Raw genomic sequence first — 16,290 nt, forward strand, 5'->3', positions numbered from 1 at the left:
GGGGAGCGAGGCGCGTTATTCCCGGGGAGGGGAAAGGGGGAGGGGAGGACATCTCTTACCCGCGTTACTGAGGAGGAGGAGGCGGTTGGAGCGCGGCGCAGCGGGGCGACGGCGGGGCTGGGTGGGTGTAAGTAAGAGTCTTACGAAAGGGAATTAACCCCATCACCAGCCCGGACACCGGCTCCAGCGGCAGCCGCGGCGGCAGAATCCCGCCCCTTCCCACCACGCACTAGCCCCGCCTCCCCGTTCTCTTTGAGGGACAGCACTCTCCATCATAGGCTGTGCATTCATGGAGTGACATGAAGATCACCCAATCATTCTTGTAAAAACTGCCTTCTCTCCACCCCTTTATCTCCTCCTGGGCCTCGGGAGAGCCATGCCAAGTCTTCCTCCACCCTCAAAGGAAAAAGAACCAATCCGCGGTTAGTAACCGCCCTTGAAGGACGCAAAAGTTAACCAATAATAAAACTAGGAGGACAGCCATTTTGCCCACGAGTTGGGACCCTGAGGGGGGAGTTCCGGGAGTTTTACCAACTGGAAATATTAAAAATAAAACAATTATATTTTTTTCAGGGAGAATTTATAGTGATTTATAGGTACAAATGAAAAATTTCATCCTTCTAGTGTGGAAAAGTGAGGCATGCTGCTTAGGAGTTTGCTCCTCCCCTTAGCGGTAACGGGTTCTAAGCAGAACACCTGGTTTCTGCAGCCTCAGTGGTGGAGGGCGGGGTGACTGCTTGGCCTGAGTGGACTATAGTTCCCAAGGCGCTTTGCTCCCACCAAGGCCCTGTCCTCTCTTTGCTTCCCGCGGGGCTTGACGGGAATTGTAGTTCCTGGGAGGTACCTGTGTTCTTGGCTAATAGGAGGGACCAAGTTTTGAAGGATTTGGAAGTATTTTTCACCACTTTAAGTAAGGAGAGAACGCATGCAAGAATGGTCAGGAGAGTTTTCTCAGAACACTAGAGATTTTAGATTGTTGGTATTTGAACACGCCTACTTTCAGGTCTTCCCTTTAAACGTCACTTCCGCTTAGGGGCAGACACAGCCTAAACCAGTGGCGGGAGTTGGAGGTTCTGCTGCGAATATACCAGGTGTGTTCCTCTATGAGTGGCATGTCGGGCAAGTTGCTGTGATAGATGGGAGGTTGAACGGAGTTAACTGCATTTTAATAATGAGTAGGTGAAATTAGATGGGGGTAATTCCCAAGCCTCTACTGCAGTTTATCACCTAGAGTCTTCAATTGCGGAATTCCAGTTTTCTGGTTTCTCTGTCCGCTCACTATTAGATTGCACCTACATATTTGTATAGCATGCCCCTTTTCGCCTTTACCACTATGCGTGAAACACGGCTTCACTTTGTCACCTTCAACGGAGTAGGAAGTTATGAGGCAACTCCTACTTATGTTACCGCTGAATACCAGTGAGGAGCTCTTGCTTCCTCAAATGCTGAAGTACAACACCTGAGAAGCATGCCAAGGCAAATGTAGCGTGGAAAGTTAAAGGATAGCAGAAAAGACTTCCTCCCAGAGGAAGAAGGGGACCGGACAGGCAGAATCTGTGGAAGGGGGAGGTCTTCCCTTTTTTATATCTTAGATCTTCTTTTAGTTCTCCCACATTTCTGTCTTTTGTTTCCCTCTATCCTGCAGTGATAGAATGCAGATGGGAAGGCCAAAAGGTGGGAGCTAGGTGGTCTAAGGGGGCAGGGAGGAATAATCTGGGCAGGAAGGGCCTAGGGTGTTTGATTAGCACCTCTCCATTTGCTGGGAAATACTTCATTAACAGTTCTTTAGGGTGGGTCCAGGCCTTGGGGACATTAATATTTCAATTTCCCCCTGGTATTGTTCTGGTTTCCTGGACTGCATTCTCAATGATGATCTCCATTTTGTTTATCTTACTAGGTATTCGACCCAATTTACCTAACTACACTAACTACTAACTACTTATCTTTAAATCTGGCTTCACCTTTACAAACACACTTATAAAGGGAACTTTGAAGATGGAAAGTCAGATGGACTCCAGATGGATGATCATGAAGGTCCTATTACTCTTTTTTCTTTTAGTAACACATCCATGAGACAAGAGTGAGAGGGTGCCAACTTTAATACTCTAGTGAATAAACGCATCATTAAAAATACTTAGGAGCTCACGGCCTATAATAAGCCTACCAAATGAGGCCTTGGTTTATGCCCCTTCAGCATGCCAGGTTGACTGTGCTAACCGTCCATTTGGGGGTCTAGAGACTGTAGCAAAAATTGGGAAAGGCCTTCCCAACCCAAGCCTGATGCCACTGTCTTAAACTTTTCTCCCTTCTTTTTTACTGAGACCTTCGTTTATAAATATTTACTGAGAATTTACACTTCTAGGTACTATACCACACTTTGGGTGTAGAGCTGATACCGGAAAGATAAATTCCTTGTCCAAAAATAGAGAAAGACTGAACAAAATTAATGGTTATGTCACATGCTTTTTCTTTCTCCCTTAATTCTGTCAAGCCTTCCTTGATCTTCTGTTTCCAATCGACCTTTACATTAAAATAAGCATATTCTTTTTCATTATTTTTCCCGAAGCACCAATAAGCGTAAGTTCAGTACTAATAAGTGTTTTGTTTGTTTTGTCTTCTGGTACCAGGGATTGAACCCAGGCATGCTTAACCACTGAGCCACCTTCCCAACCCTGTTTTATATTTTATTTTGGGACAGGGTCTGGCCAGATTGCTGAGGCTGGCTGTGAACTTGCAATCCTCCTGCTTAGGCCTTGGGAACTGCTGGGATTACAGGTCAGCGCCACTGCACCAGGCTCTGAGGAGTAGTTTTTATATATCAAATAGATGATAAATTACTTAGGTAATCCTAGATAGAGGAATATGACCAATGTTTTAGCTATATAGTTTTTACATCTACCAAAGTTTTACTTTTTAATGAAATTAGGATATTTTTTGATGGTGGTGGGGGGTGTGGGGAGTCCTGGGAATTGAACCCTGGGCTTCCCACATGCTAAGCATGAGCTCTACCACTGAACTACATTCCTAGCTCCCAGTTAAAATTTCTAATGATAATTTAGTAATAGAGTCTTGTATTGAAGCTTAGTTTTGTTTTTCATAAGTCTTTAAAATGTGAATCAAGTCAATAAACAGGAATGATGGCCATCATTTTACTGAGTGTTTCTTTTGAGCCAGAAATAGGGTTATATGTATTTAGTATCCTTGTGTCCTTGCCACAATCTATAAGTGTTTTTTTTTTTAATATATATATTTTTGGGTGCAGGAGATTGAACCCAGGACCTCATTTATTCTAAACATGTGCTCTACAGCTTACCTATATACCAATGCCCTGTTTTGTTTTATGGTTGAAGAAATTAGGGCTTAGTGAAGGTAAATAAGACTTTAAAGCCTGAGATCCCTTATCAAAATATTTGTAGCAGAGATTCATATCCAGGTCTGTCTGATTTTTGAACTCTTAATAACTGCTCATCCAACGTCTCAAATATTTTACTACTTTCCCAATATGTGCTAAACAGAAAGAAAGATATAAAATTATATCAAAAGATTCTAGAACCATTGGTGGCAATGGTTTCTTCTTTTAAGCCATCTTTTGCCATGTACGTAATACTTAAAGTATTTAAAAACATAGGAGAGTATACAAAAGAAAGGTGATCTGCAATACTATTATTCAGAGATATCACTATTTACAGATACTGTGCTCTTTACTTATCTGAGTGAATCTTACTGCTTTACTTTTTTTGTGAGAGGTGTTACTGGGGATTGAACTAAGGGCACTCAACCACTGAGCCATATGCCTAGTCTTATTTCCTATTTTAGAGAAAGGGCCTCACTTTTGCTGAGGCTGGCTTTGAACTTGTGATCTTTTTGCCTCAGCCTCTGAGCTCCTGGGGTTGCTGGCATGGGCCATCGCGACTGGCTCCAATATCTTTTTTTTTTTTTTTTCTTTTATTGGTACTAGAGATTTAACTCAGGAGCATTCAACCCCTGAACCACATCCCTGTTGCAACACACAGCTAAACCAGTCAGGGTCACTCTAAGTGAATTTGGGGAATAAATAAAGACACAGACACAGAAAGTACCTTTTCTTTGGGTTTAGTGATCACTCCTCAGCTGAAGCTCCCACAAGCGGGGCAAGTCAGGCAAGGAAGAGAAAGAGCACACTTCAAACCCGAGTTTTATTGGGGAAGGCTGTTTCATGGAATATTCTATCTCCAAAAGGGCAAAGGGGTAGTATTACAAAGGAATATGTGAGTGTAACTCAACCCTAGTGGTATGATGCCTACACCTGGAGGCATGCCTTGTTATTCAAGTTTCTGCAACCTGGCATTGCCTTGCCAGAAGGCAATAATTGGTCAGAACCCAGTGCATCAGGACTTAAAAGAGTCTGCATTCAGGACAGCTCCCGATACATCCTCAACCCTATTTTTATTTAGAGACAGAGTCTCGCTGAATTGCTTAACACCTTGCCATTGCTGAAGCTGCCTTTGAACTCATGATCCTCCTGCCTTGGCCTCCAGAGCTACTGGGAATATCATTTTTGATAGCTACTTATATTTCACTGTGCAGCTGTAACCAAGCCATTCCCTGCTGATGGATATTTGTGTTCAATGATTTTTTTCATTGTGGTGAAAACATAAAACTTACCATCTTAACTATTCACAAGTACAGATAGTATGGTTGTGTTAACTGTATACACCTTGTATGTTATAGTAGTGTATTTTTTTCTTTTTCACTACTGGGGATTGAACTCAGGGGCACTTTACCACTGAGGTACTGAGTCCTTTTTATTTTTATTTTTTTTGAGATAAGGTCTTGCCAAATTGCTTAGCCCTTACTAAATGCCTCACGCTGGTTTCAAATTTGTAATCCTCCTGCTTCAGTGTTCTCAGTTGCTTGGATTACAGGCATGCACCACTACACCCTTTCAGTGGTAAGGAATTGTATGTAACAGATCTCTGGATTTTTTCATCTTTCAAAACTGAAATTCTGTACCCACTAAACAACTTCCCGTTTATTCTCCTTTTTTTTTCCTGGTAACCATCCTTCTGCTGTTGAGTTTGACTTATCTTATGAAAGTGGAATCATGCAGTGTTTGATTTTTTGTGACTAGTTTTTTTTTTTTTTTTTTACTTAGCATAATATACTCAAGGTTTATTCATGGTCTGGCTTATGATAGGATTTACTTTTAGAGATGAATTCATTGTATGTATATGCCACATTTTCTTTATACATTCATCTGGTGAGTACATTTGGGTTGCTTCTACCTTTTGGCTTTTGTGAATCATGCTACAGTGAGAAGGGTAGTGCAAATATATTTTCTAGATTCTGTTTTCAATTATTTTGGAGATCTTACTTTGTTTGTAGTGCTGAGGATCGAACCTGGGCCGCATGCATGCAAGGCAAGCGCGCTACCACTTGAGCCACATCCCCAGCTTGTTTTCAGTTATTTTGGATGTAAACTGAGAAGTGGGATCTTTGAATTAGACTTTATAAGCAAGACTCATAAGCATTTCTTTTTTGTATACCTGTCTGATTATCTCTTGAATCTTATTGTTCAGAAGTAGAATTATTTAGCCATGAGTACCCTGTAATTCCAAAATTGTTCTTGAGAATGGATGTGCCATTTCATTATGACTATGTTTGAGAAAACCTATTTTTTATCTTTTACTCTCTTTAGTCTGATTGTAAAAAGTGAAAGGGAAAGGAGGAAAACTACCCCATTTACAATAGCCTCAAAACAAAAACTTGGGAATCAACCTAACAAAAGAGGTGAAAGACCTCTACAATGAAAGCTACAAAACGCTAAATTAAAGAGATTAAAGAAGACCTTAGAAGGTGGAATGATTTCCCTTGTTCTTAGATAGGCAGATCCAAAAGCATTATGCAGACTTCATGCAATTCCAATCAAAATCCCAATGACATTCCTCATAGAAATAAAAAAAGCAGCCATGAAATTCATCTGGAAAAATAAGAGACCCAGAATAGTAACAAACATGTCATGGTGTTTGTTACTAAACAAACCAAAACAGACTGGTAGACCAGTGGTTCAGAATAGAGAACACAAAGATTAACCCACATAATTACAGTTATCTTATATTAGACAAAGGCGCCAAAAACATACATTGGAGGAAAGATAGTCTCTTTAACAAATGGTGCTGGGAAAACTGGAAATCCATATGCAACAAAATGAAATTAAACTCCTATCTCTTCACCATGCACAAAACACAACACAAAGTGGATCAAGGACCTAGGAATTAAACCAGAGGCCCTGCATCTAATAGAAGAAAAAGTAGGACCAAATCTCCATCATATAGGATTAGGCCCCTGCTTCCTTAACAAACTCCTATAGCGCAAGAATTAAAACCAAGAATTAATAAATAAGATGGATTCAAACTAAAAAGCTTCTCAGCAAAAGAAACAATCAATGAGGTAAATAGAGAGCCTACAGCTTGGGAGCAAGTTTTTACCACTTGCACATCAGAGCACTAATCTCTAGGGTATATAAAGAACTTAAAAAGTTAAATACCAAAAAAATCAAAACAAACAAACAAAATAACCCAATCGATAAATGGACCAAGGAACTGAACAGACGCTTCTCAGAAGATGATATACAATCAATCAACAAATATATGAAAAAAGTGTTCAACATATCTAGCAATTAGAGAAATGCAAATCAAAAGTCATCTCACTCCAGTCTGAATGGCAGCTATTAAGAATACAAACAACAATAAGTGTTGGTGAGGATGTGGGGAAAAAGGCACACTCATACATTGCTGGTGGGACTGCAAATTGGTGCAGCCAATGTGGAAAGCAGTATGGAGAATCCTTGGAAAAGGGAATGGAACCACTTTTTGACCCAGTTATCCCACTCCTTGGGCTATACCGAAAGAACTTAAAAACAGCATACAACAGGGACACAAACATATCTATATATATTGCAGCACAATTCACAATAGCTAAACTGTAGAACCAACCTAGATGCCCTTCAGTAGATGAATGGACAAAGAAAATGTGGTCTACATACACAATGGAATATTATTCAGCAATAAAAGAGGATAAAATTATGGCATTTGCAGGTAAATGGAAGGAATTGGAGAATATAATGCTAAGTTAGCTAATCCCAAAAAACCAAATGCCAAATGTTTTCTCTGATATAAGGAGGCTGATTAATAGTGGGGTTGAGACGGGGAGCATGGGCAGATTAGATGAACTCTAGATAGGGCAAAGGGGACAGAGTTGAATGGAGGGGGAAAGGGGGTAAAAGAAATGGTGGAATGAGATGGACATCATTACCCTAAGTACACGTATGAAGACATGAATGGTGTGAATATACTATGTATACAACCAGAGATATGAAAAATTGTGATTTATATGTGTAAAATGAATTGAAATGCATTCTGATGTCATATATAACAAATTAGAATAAAAAATTAAAAAAAACCCATTCTCTAATTTCTGTAACTTTATGTTTTAAAATCTAATAGGTAAAATGTGCTCCCTTTTTTCTTTTTAGACATTTTCTTGTCAGTCTCAAATTTTCTCATATTCTATTAGATTTTGGAATCATTTTGTCAAGTTAAAAATAAATCTCTGCACTTTTATATTTTAACAAAATTCAAGTTTGACATTTAAGTGGATTTTGAATATTACCTCTTAAAGGAAGACAAGTATTCTATATTAACAATAGAGAAATATTCATAGATAACATAGAAATCAAATGTGTCATTCTGTACTTTTTGAAAATGTTTTAGTTACAGAGTTGGATCTAAATGGTTACCGTTTAAGAGCACATTTCATTTTAAAAATTACCTGACTACTTTTTTATATGCCTTTTATGAGTGACTTCCAGTTGAACCTGGAGACTTCTGAATGTTTATCTGTGACTTATAATTGTTTATCCCTCTGTAATTTATAGCCTTCTCCAAGTGTTTCAAATTCAACATGCCCCAAATTTTAGCCCACATATTCATATTTACTCCTAAATCTGTTTCTCTTCTGTACATCTCTATCTTATTTGTTTATTTGGTCCAGAAATTTTTATTGAGCATCCACCAAGAGAGTTACTGAATAATCAAGAAAATGGGTCATTCAGCCTGAGTTTGATTCCTAGTTGTGGCCTTTTACCTGTTTGTCTTGGGGCAGATTTGTTGATCATCTGTGTCTCAATTTCCTTATTTCTAAAATTGAGATAATTGAGATTATGTGACTACCTTCCTCAGAGGTTTTTATGAAGATTAAATGACAGTATATGTACAATGATTTAAAAAGTGTCTGGCATGTTGTATGTGTTGTTTTTTTGTTTTGTTTTTGGTGTACTGGGGATTGAACCCAGCCAAGGCCTTGCAAATGCTGAGAAAGCACTCTGCAGGTAGATGTGGTCACACATGCCATTAATCCCAGCAACTCTGGAGCCTGAGGCCAGGAGGATTGCAAGTTTGAAGCCAGCCTCAGCAAGTTAGTGAGAACCTCAGGAGACCCTGACTCAAAATAAAATGTAAAAAAAGCTGGAGATGTAGCTCAGTGGTTAAGCACCCCTTGGTTCAAACCCTGGCACTAGAAGAGTTAAAAAAAAAAAAAGAAGAAGAAGAAAAGAAAGAAAGCAGTCTGCCACTGAGCTGCATCCTCAGCCTGTGTGTTGCTTTTTATTAGTATTGATTCTGTTGATGAGGGTGATGCTAGATGTGAGTCTGCTGAAGTAAAACAACAAACAAGATAGTCTTTTGTGCCTACCTTTATGAAGACATTTTAATAGGATTTTATGGAGAGATAAATTTTTAAGGAAACAACAATAATTGCCAATAACTAAGAAACTAATTGATATTAAGGACAATGTGGGGTAGTCTAGTTGAGAGCCATTGTAGTATTTTAGTTGAATGGCAGGGATGTTTTGGGATAGATGATGGCAATGAGATTGGGGTGAAATAGGTAGATTTCAATATATTTGGAGAATAATGAATAACAAGTGGATTCAATTCAGCAGTCTAAGGAAAGGCAGGGATCAAGAATGAAATCCTGGGCTGGGTTTGTAGATCAGTGGTAGAGTGCTTGTCTAGCACAGGTGAGGAACTGGGTTTGATCCTTAGCACCACATAAAAACAAATAAAAGGTAAAGTTTAAATTGTTAAAAAACAAGAAGGAAATCCCGATGGCCACTTTGAGTGACTTACGTAATTATATTACTTAATGAGAAACTGGGTAGGGAGTTTGGTAGAGAAATCGGGACTTTGGTTTTGGACATTTAAACTAGAAAGCTCTGTGAGACATCCAAAATGTCAGGTAGGTAATTAATTAAATGTAGGACTCTGAAGCTGAGAGATTATAGATTGTATTACTGTACTATTTATGGTAGTCTTCTAAAAGGTTAGCCCTGTGCCTACATCCATTCTTTTAATCTTGACACAATAATCTTTAGAAAATAGCAACCTAATTAAACTGTAGGAAAGGCTCCCAGTTCCTTACAGAATAAAAGGTCAACCTCTTTTAACATAAGAGGACCTGCTTGACCTGGCCTATTTTTTTTTTTTTTTTTTTTTTTTTACTTTTTTACCACTTTTTTGGGGGGGAAAGCACTGGGGATTAAACCCAGTGGTGTTGTACCACTGAGCTACATCCCGGCTCTTTACATTTTTTACTCCAAGACAAAGTCTTTTTGCATTTCTGAGTCATGAACTTGCAGTATTGTGATTATACATGTACAGCTCTCCCTTCCTTTCTTGATCATACCCAAACGTGAGGCTACAATGGCACAAATTTATCTTCACATCCTCAGTACCTCCTGCAGTGTCTGACACATAATAGGCACTCTGTAAGTATTTGTTGAGTGATTTAGAGAGGCAGTGTTATATAGCTACAAAAATCGAGGCTTTAAAATTAATCCAATCTGTGTTCCAGGCTTAATATTACCAGTACCTAACTGTTAAGCCTTGTGTAAATTTTTTAATATCTCTGAACTTCAATTTTCTTGTCTACTGTGATACAAACAATACTTTTTGAGTTGTTTTGAGAATTACAGGAGGTTTTCTAAAATTTCCTAGTATACTGCCTCATGGAAAGAGGTCAACTAATAAGTGGGAGTTATTTTATCACTATTCTGAAAACAGTTTTCTGTGGAATTGAAAGATTCTAGTGTCCTTGCTTTTAAAGTAATTAAATATTAGATATGGCAGTTTTAAAAGCCCCATAACAAATGAATTCGAAAATGTTTATGTAATTTTATACTTATTGAAATTGATCTATTGTCGTTTTATAATATTCAATTTTACTGATGAAACCTACTTTCAATTTATTAAATTTAGGCTGTAGTTCACAAACTAAATGTAATGTAGTTATATTTACAAGTGTAGTATATCAGGTATAAACATTGATGTAGAATATATACTGTATATATGAAATAGGCACATTCTCAACTCATGATAAATTTGAAGAGTTAATATTATTGAATATATGACTTTTGTAAAAACACCTTAAAATATTATAGTAGATTATTAATAGATCTCTTTATTGGCTACCTTTTCACCTTATAAGCACAACTGATTTGTGTTTGAGTTTATGCCTTCTGGAATCCATATATTTTAAAGGTGGAGTGTCCAATAGATTTCCTGTATTCGAAATTTGTAGAAACTACTGATTTACTTAAGCTAAATTTATGTTTCCAATAAAGAACTTATAACTACTTATATTTCATGTTTTTGTTTTTGTTTTTGTTTTTGTTTTTTGTAGTAGTAGTACTAGGGATTGAACCCTGGACCTTATGCATGCTGCATTTTAACATTGGACTACATTGCCAGCCTTTTTATTTTATTTTGAGACAGGGTCTAAGTTGCCCAAGCTGTTGTCAAATTTGTGACCTTCATGCCTCAGCCTTGTAGTAGCTGGAGTTACAAGTATGTGCCTCCATGACTGAAATGTAAATACTTTTGTACTGATTTCACTTAACTTTGGGGAAAGATATTTACTGAGGTTACTAACTTCTAGCCCTTCTCTTCCGCCTCTGTCCCGCTGCCTTCTATTAGTAATGTGTGGGGCAGGTTAAGAAGGAATAGTTAAATAATCTATTCTTAATATCATAGTTCACCCAAGATTTACATAAGATGTTTCATTTTTACACTTATAGTTGTGTCTCTGTAGCCAAATTGCCATAGTGTTTAGGACATTTCCACTGACAATTTTTGTTTGATTAGGAAGAATTTATATAATTTAGATATCTAAGCTGGGTGTTTTGGTGCATGCCTGTAATCTCAGTGACTATGGAGGTTAGGCAGGAGGAGTGCAAGTTCAAGGCCAGCCTCAAGGAGACCCTGTCTCAAAATAAAACCTATGGGTGTAGCTTAGTGATAGAGTACCCCTAGTATCAATTCCCAGAACTGGGGGGGAAAAAAGTCATCTAGATGAACAGAAATTTTCTATCATCCATCTATCTATCTATCTATCTATCTATCTATCTATCTATCTATTATATATCTCTCTATATATACATATGTGTATATATATATGTGTATATTAATCTACAGTACATATATAGTAGATTAATAGAGCTTTTTATTGGCTACCTTTTCACTTCATAAGCACAACTGATTTGTGTGTTTATATATATATATATATATATATATATATTTTTTTTTTAAGTTGTTTATAGACCTTTATTTATTAATTTTTTTATTTATATGCGGAGCTGAGAATCAAACCCAGTGCCTCACGCATGCCAGGCAAGTGTGCTACTGCTGAGCTATAGCCCCAGCCCCCAGAAATTGTTTTTAAATTGGGCATAAGATTTGTTTGATATTATGGTTTAGGAGGAGTTTTTCATATTTAGCACTCTTTCTTGGAATTTTCTAGGGTATTCTTTGGAACCATAATTCATATTTAATAAATATCCCTCTAATTTTAATCACTCTGGAAAATGTGCTGCTAATTTCCTTAATGTAACTTGAACTTGGTTTAAATTTGTTTCTTTTTAGAGGGACTTCTACATATGAATGTGCCTTCCAGCTGACACATCATATAGTTTTTTAGTTTTGGTACTGTTATGTCTCCTGGGAACTTTATTTCCATGCTAGTTCAGCCATGCACTCCTATGACTACACCTTATACCTTCTTATCCCCAGGAACTATTCTACCTCTGGACGTGTTTCATGGTCCCCTGGTCCTTTGAAACTTTAATATAATAATATTGAGTGTTTGTGCCAGGCACTATTCTGTGTGCATGGAGAACACCAGTAAATAAAACAGATAAAAAAAGTCTCTACCTCAGTGAAGCTTATATTCAAGATGGGAGAGACAGCATAAGTAAATTGTGTGGTACTTTATAAGTGATAAGTGCTGTCCAGAAAGAAAATGTCACTGGGTGTGTTGGCACATTCCTGTAATCCTTGCTACTTAAGCATCTGAGGATCACAGGAGGATCACAAGTTTGTTTTGTCATCAGCCTTGGAAGCTTAGTAAGACTCTGTCTCAAAATGAAATTAAAATAGCTGGGATGTAGCATAGTGGTAGAGCACTTGCCTAGTATGCAGGATGCCATGGATTCAGTTCACTTGCCTAGTATGCAGGATGCCATGGATTCAGTTCCATACTACCGAAAGTGCTATACAGATTTAAAGCAACCCCAGTCAAAATCTCAATGACCTTCCTCTTAGAAATAGAAAAGGCAATCATGAAATTCATCCTGAAAAATAAGAGACCCAGAATAGCCAAAGCAATCCTTAGCAAGAAGAGTGAAGCAGGTGGCATCATAATACCAGAACTTAAACTATATTACAGAGCAGTAGTAACAAACACATCATGGTATTGGCACCAAAATAGGCTGATAGACCAATGGTACAGAATACAAGGCACAGAGACAAACCCACATAAATACAGTTATCTCATTCTAGATAAAAGTGCCAAAAACGTTGGAACAAAGATAGCCTCTTCAACAAATAGAGCTGGGAAAACTGGAAATCCATATGCAGCAAAATGAATTTAAGCCCCTATCTCTGACTGTGCACAGTACTCAACTCAAAGTGGATCAAGGACCTAGGAATTAAACGAAAGACCCTGGGCCTAATAGAAGAAAAAGTAGGCCCAAATCTTCATCATGTTGCATTAGTCCCTGACTTCCTTAACAAGACTCCTATAGTGCAAAAAATGAAATCAAGAATCAATAAATGTATTCAGTTTTTAGTAATTCAAGAAAGAAAGAATGAGAGGAGGGAAGGAATGAAGAAGATAAAGAATAAGGCAGGGAAGAGACTTAGGGAATTGCAATTTTAAAAAAGGTGGTCATGTTAAGTTTTCTTGGAGAAAGTGACATTTCAGAAAAGACTAAAGAAAGTGGGGGAGATAGCCTTGCAGATCATCTTGTGGGAAGGGTGGTGTAGGCAGATGGATCAGCTTATGCAAATTTCTAAGACAGGGACATCAGTGTGATAAGTAAGGTGGAGAGGTAATGGGAACAGGATACAGACAGAGTTTATAAGAAATTGGAAGCCATTAATAGGACTTTGACTTATATCTGAATAAAATTGAGAACCACTGAAGAGTTATTTTTTCTTCTTTCTTTACTGTTTTTTTAAAATATTTTTTTTTCAGTTGTTGATGGATCTTTAATTTATTGACTTATATGGAGTGCTGAGAACCGAATCCAGTGCCTCACACATGCTAGGCAAATGCTCTACCATTGACCCACAAGCCCAGCTCCTGAAGAGTTCTTAAAAGTGATATGACCAAACTTCTTTTTTTTTTTGTTTTGTTTTTCCTGGAGTATCTCGTGATTGCTCTACGAAAGTTGAATGTAGGGGAAAAGGTGAAAGTGGTGGGTGAAGGGGAGGTGGGTATCATATTCTTGCAGAAATTCAGGCCACAGTTGATCGTTGCTCAGATCAGGCATGTGATTTGGAGGTGGTAGGAAATGGTGGGATTCTGAATATATTTAGAATATAGAGCCAATAAGAGATGCTGATAGACTGATGTGCACTGTAAAATAGGAGTAAAAGTGTTGGTATGAGCAACTAGAAGAGTGAAATGAGTAAGGCCATGAATGGAATAGAGTTTGGGGGAAGAGCTGGAATTCAATTTTAGATATGTTTGAGACATCTATTAGCCAAGTAGCAGTGTCTGGGTGATACATGTATCTGAAGTTCCGTAGAGTTTTCTCTATGTAAATGGAAATCACTGGCATAGAGGTAATATTTAAAGCCAAGAGATCAAAGAGATCACCAAGGGCTCACTAGGAATTGAGCCCTTGGTCCACTCTACCTTAAAAGTGGATAAGGAGATGAGTTTGGAAACCCAGGCCCATAATTCTAGCAATTCAGGATGCTAGGGTAAGAGGATCACAAGATCAAGACCAGTCGCAGTGTTCAACTTAGTGACACCCTATCTCAAAAAATGAAAAAGACTGTAGTTGTAACTCAGAGTTAAAGCAACCTTGAGTTCAATCCCCAGGACTGCAAAAAAAGGAAAAAAAAAAAAAAAAAAAAAAAGATAATGAACCAGCAAAAGTTTAAGGAATAACCAGTGAGGTATGGTGAAAACCATGAGAAGGTAGTGTCCTTAAATCTAAGTGAAAAAAGTGATTTAATGAGGAGGGAGTGATTTACTAAAGGATCTAGTCAGATAAAGATTTGAGAATAACTTCCTATTCTGTTGATTTACCTCCAGTGCAGGGTCTTTGTATGGATTATAGCCTCTTCATAGAACACTCTTGGATCCTTTAATGTTTGGTTAATGTCTTTTTTATTCTGGTCTCAACTTTATATTTGTATAAATTGTATGTTTATCTAAGAAGTCTTCTAAACTCCCAAATCTGAAAAAAATGAGTCCTGTTATAGTCTCTCTCTTTTTTTAATAAGAAAATCATTTTATTTTTTTCAACATGGCAAATCTGTTCTCTTTTTAAATTTTTTTTTATTTGTTTTAATTAGTTATACTTGACAGTAGAATGCACTTCTATTCTTTGATGTATCATACATAGATGGGATATAATTTCTCATTTTTATATTCTCTCTTAACACCAGTACTTCTGCTATATTTCTTCAGAACTGTGATTTATACTTACTATTATATATCCAGAACCTAGCCCAGTGTCTCCACATGTGAACCTCCAGATACATGTAAACACCCAAATCTATTGAATGCACGACAGAAATAAATGCAGGGAATTGGATGATTATTTTTAACTATAATTCTTGATAGGACAATAATTTTGATACTGATTAGCCCTAAATCAGAATGTACCACCATTGGAACTTTCTTGTGGTGCAAAAGGAGGAAAGACCCAAAATTATGTTTTATTTCTGCTACTAGCTACTGATCTTGTAGTTTTTTCTTTCTGGACCTCATCATTCCAAACTGTTTTTTCCATTTTTTTTTTAAAAGTCAAACTTTTTATTGTGTGATTGTTGTAAATTTACAGGTATTTGTAAGAAATAATGCACAGGGGGAGTGCCTTTTACCTACTTTCTCTTAAAGGTAATATCTTGTAAAAATAATTCAATATCTCATTTAGGATATTGATATAGTCAAGTAAAGAACAATTCCAGGGCTGGGGATATGGCTCAAACGGTAGCGCGCTCGCATGGCATGCGTTCTGCCTGGGTTTGATCCTCAGCACCACATACAAACAAAGATGTTGTGTCCACCGATAACTAAAAAATAAATATTAAAATTCTCTCCCTCTCTCACTCTCTCTTTAAAAAAAAAAAGAACAATTCCATCCCTCAAACATTCCTCATGTTGCCTTTTAATAGCCACAACACCTTCTATCCTGCCCCACCTTCATCCCTGGCAACCACTAGTTTGTTTTCCATTTCTGTAATTTTGTGCATTTATGTTGAATGTTCTAGTTTGTTTATTTTTTGTGTCTCTTCTCCAGTAAATTGATTGCTTCCAGTAAATTATCATTTTCAAAAATAAAAATAAATTTATCTCCTCAAAGTACATAATTTCCCTGACAATCCATTTGCTTATTGTTTTCACAGTAAATTTCTTGGTAGTATATTTTAACAATATATGATACTTCTCAGTACAACTCTACTATTTATTTAAGTGAATTAAAATCAAATTTATTTTGTTCCAAATTGATCACCATCTTGATCTTAAAAATTGAACATAAAAACTTAGTGCAGTGGTGCATACCTATAATCCCAACAACTCTGGAGGTGGCTGCAAGAATTTTGCAAGTTTGAAGCCAACCTCATCAATTTAGTGAGACTCTCAGCAACTTAGGAAGATCCTATCTCAAAATGAAAAATAAAAAGGACTAGGGATGTAGCTCAGTGGCAAAGCATACCTGTGTTCTATCATCTTTAA

At 37.3% G+C, this 16,290-nt stretch overlaps 1 protein-coding gene across 1 annotated transcript in view; it reads left to right on the forward strand.

Annotated features, from left to right (window-relative positions):
• The first annotated feature begins 1,051 nt into the window (after window positions 1–1,051).
• Zranb3 (zinc finger RANBP2-type containing 3) overlaps window positions 1,052–16,290 on the forward strand; it is a 231,218-nt gene continuing 215,979 nt past the window's right edge. Inside the window, exon 1 of the mRNA XM_076866057.1 lies at window positions 1,052–1,091. The gene's annotated coding sequence lies outside the window, so the exon portion shown is untranslated. The remainder of the gene's footprint in view (window positions 1,092–16,290) is intronic.

Source organism: Callospermophilus lateralis, chromosome 9 (assembly GCF_048772815.1).
Source record: "Callospermophilus lateralis isolate mCalLat2 chromosome 9, mCalLat2.hap1, whole genome shotgun sequence".
Lineage (NCBI taxonomy): Eukaryota > Metazoa > Chordata > Mammalia > Rodentia > Sciuridae > Callospermophilus > Callospermophilus lateralis.